Consider the following 3,750-nt stretch of genomic DNA (forward strand, 5'->3'; position numbering starts at 1 on the left):
CTGCAGAACACATTAGGACACAGAAGATAATGCTGCTAATCAGCAAGAAGTCACGAAAACAAATCGTGGATGTTGAGCGGAATTTGCCAGAGATTGCCAGATATTGAGAAGTCCCACATAAAATCCTTTCAGATTTCGGTTATGGTTGGTGGCAATAATGGACTTTTCAATCATGAGGCATACAAATAGAGTTCCCTTAGTATAACAATCGATACATGAGTAATTTACCATCATCCAAAACCTCAAGTCGAGATGATAGAACCAGCATGAATAGAACTTTTCCTTCCAGGATGATAGCTGAAAACAGAAATTTCCGGTAAGGCATTATGAAATATGCTAAGAACGTTAAGAGCACGAAATGAGTACTAATAATATGTTCTTTCGTTGAATTATCAAGGCCGTCATTCCGGTGACGGTTGAAACGTAAGTGCCAAAGCTAAAGTCATTGGGGAATGCGAAGTGGTTGCATCACGTTCTCCATTGAACTACGTTAAGGGGTCTCGTACACCTTAAAACCCTCAAAACCTCTGAATATGATCCTGTTGTAAGGATTGGGATAACATATTTATTTTTAAAGCTATTACTTCCAGTTTTTTACAGCTCACTACATAGCACAGCTGAATTAGTAAGCAAATAGTTTGTGTTGCCACAAATGTTTTTATAATTTAATCTTCTTTGTGAGGTAATTTATTATATGTTCACGTAATACTCCCACTTTGCGTGCACAATTTAAAACATTCTGTTATATATTTTAACTTCATAGTTAATATACAGCTTGTATAGCATCTAAAGACTACTGTGAACCAAAAATCTTAAGAATTTCATGTTAAATTCTCATTTTATTTAGAACTAAATTTATACAATGCATTTTAATAAAAAATTTTTAATATTTCCATGCGTAAAACTTTTGACTATTAAAATATTCAATATATTTTTGGTTCAGTTAGATGATAATACTCATATAAAGAAGTCCATTAAATTTAAAGTGTGTACCAAGAACCGTTTTTAAAATATCATGCGCGCAACAGTGAAAATTTATGTTTTGAGATAATCAAGTTTTAATGTAAATATTTTTTTATATACTTCTCTTGTCATAAAATATATAAAATGCTTATTTTCTGAGAGATATTGTAATATTATACAATTTCCAATAGTTGGTATAAGCATAATTAATGTAAAATAAGCTGCCATCATCAAAGTATAACATATCAACTAAAAATGATTTGAAACTTCTACGCTATCAATGATACAACTAAACTTTTTCTTACAAATTGGAACTTACTTATAGGCAAATGTTTCAGGTAAAGTTCTCTGTAATGTATTATTGTATATCAAACATATAAATCATTTAATAGTTCTTCCACAGGGTAACTTTAGCATACTCTAAATGCTATGTATACAACTGGGAAAAAATGCATTTTAAGAAAATCGAGTTTTGATGCAAATATTTCAGTATACAACTTTCTAATAATAAAGTGCATAGCATATTTATTTTCAAAATGATATATTTAAAAAGTATAAATCCTAACAAATTGCATAAGCTTTTGTCAATATGAAACACATTAAAATTACCATACTATATAAAATACCATGACAGAATGATAGCCGTGTATTAAAATACGTGTAGCATATTTGAACAAATAATTTATTTTTACATAACCACATCAGTTAAGTACTTTCAGGCATTTAAGCATATGATATGTATCATATTATGCAATATTATTTAAACATAAGTGGGGAAAAACCTTTACGACTTATTTGAAATTGTATGCTAAACTGCTACATTCATCGAAGTATAACATATCGACTAAGAATGATAAAACTAAAACTTCCTTATAAATAAGAATTTACTTATAGCCAAATGTCTTAGCTAAAGTTCTCTGTAATATATTACTGTATATCAACGTATAAAACATTTAATAGTTCTTCCACAATGTAACTTTAGAATACTTTAAATGCTATGTATACAACTGCGAAAAATCGTGTTTTAAGAAATTTGAGTTTTAATGCCAATACTTCAGTATATAACTTTCTAATAATAAAGTGCATAGTATATTTATTTTGAAAATACATTTAAAAAGTATTAATCCTAATAAATTGCAGAAGCTTTTGTTAGTATGAAACACGTTAAATTTACCTTGCTATAACACATTACCATGACAGAATGATAGCCGTATATTAAAATACATGTGGCATATTTGGACAAAAATTTATTTTTACATAACCACTTTAGTTAAATAAACTCAAGCATTTAAGCATATGATATGTATTATATTGTATAATATACATATTATTTAACATGGGTGAAAAAATCTTTTACGACTTACTTCAAATTGTATGCTAAACTGCTAAAATTTTATTTACAAATTAAAACGCACCAGCACAATAAATATCCCCATCATTTTTATGGAGGCCTGCACTTCTGACATTTTTTGCTGCCTTTCAAGCTTAGCTGTTGTTTTGTTTCTGACAAGCCTTTCTTTTCTGCGTTATCTATTGTCTTGTTATCAATTTGTAAAAATCCTTCAATTGAAAACCTACTTCTAAAAAGCTGTATCTCATTTTTTACAGAATGTCTACCAACAGACCTTTCGTTAAAAGCAATTACTGCTTCATTTCCAGCAATTTGAACTATCCTACTACCAGCACGACATGTCTTTGGACAAAATTTCCAAATTAAGGAATTAAATGATTCATTATTATTTTGTGTTTTGCCGCCAAGGCAACGTCTATATAACGAAGGTTGTGACAAATCTATAAAAACTGGCTTTATTGCCTCCATTACAGCGACTGGTTCAGAATTTATATGCTTATAATCAGCTTTATTTTGCTTAGCTTTATTGTATTTGCACCATGTGGTTTCATTTGTAGGACAAACGTCATGAATCGGCTTTTCATCACTCGATATTTTCTGGTAGTAAATTGCCCAAATGGCTTTTCTCATATCACTAACAGACTCATTATATTCTCTAATCGCATTACCATAATACGAAGTTATTTCATTTATATTAACTTATCTGTTAGTCTCCCTTTCCCAGACAGATTTTACCGTCATTTAATTTCACTTTTTTTTCTTCAAGTTTTAATTTGCGTAGCCATATTCCCATTCGTTTTTGATATGTCCAACACACTCAATTTTTTCTATATTTAATGAACCATATGGTTTGGCGTCAGTTATACCTGCAAATGGTTTTGCATCAACTATGTAAGGATCTTAAGTTTTACTAACGTTTATTTTATTTTAAATCTTTACTATCACTTCTTATTTTCTACTTCCGGCCAGAATTAAAAGCGTTAACTTATTTATGCAAAATTTGTGTGGCGAACGCCAAGTACTTAAGATGTGGCTTTTTGCCAAGCGAGAGAGAGGAAGGAGTTAGTCGAAGCAGGCCGCTTACCTTAGAAGTTTTACTCAGTTGCTGGTTGCCTTCCAGGCCAGAGTTTTAATCCTCGTGATAATGTTTAAACGTATTGTAGTGTTAACAGTTCTCTGTACTACATACGGCTTCCTGTTAATATACGGCCAATCTTCCACGTTTATTATTCCAAAGTTAAGTTAGAGTTTAGTTAAATATTTTTATATTCTTACGTTTAGACCACAAGTAGTGGGACTTTGTATTCCAAAGTACGGAAATTATTGTAAAGAGAGAAAAATAAAGGGTTTTGTATACTTTCTTGTGTATCCTGTCTACTTCCCACAGTTATTGAACATAGCTTTAGTAAGCTCTCTGTTCCGAGTCAGGTCCTTGC

Source organism: Stegodyphus dumicola, chromosome 2 (genome assembly GCF_044657685.1).
Source record: "Stegodyphus dumicola isolate Sdum_Otavi_A_Nest chromosome 2, ASM4465768v1".
Taxonomy (NCBI): Eukaryota; Metazoa; Arthropoda; class Arachnida; order Araneae; family Eresidae; genus Stegodyphus; species Stegodyphus dumicola.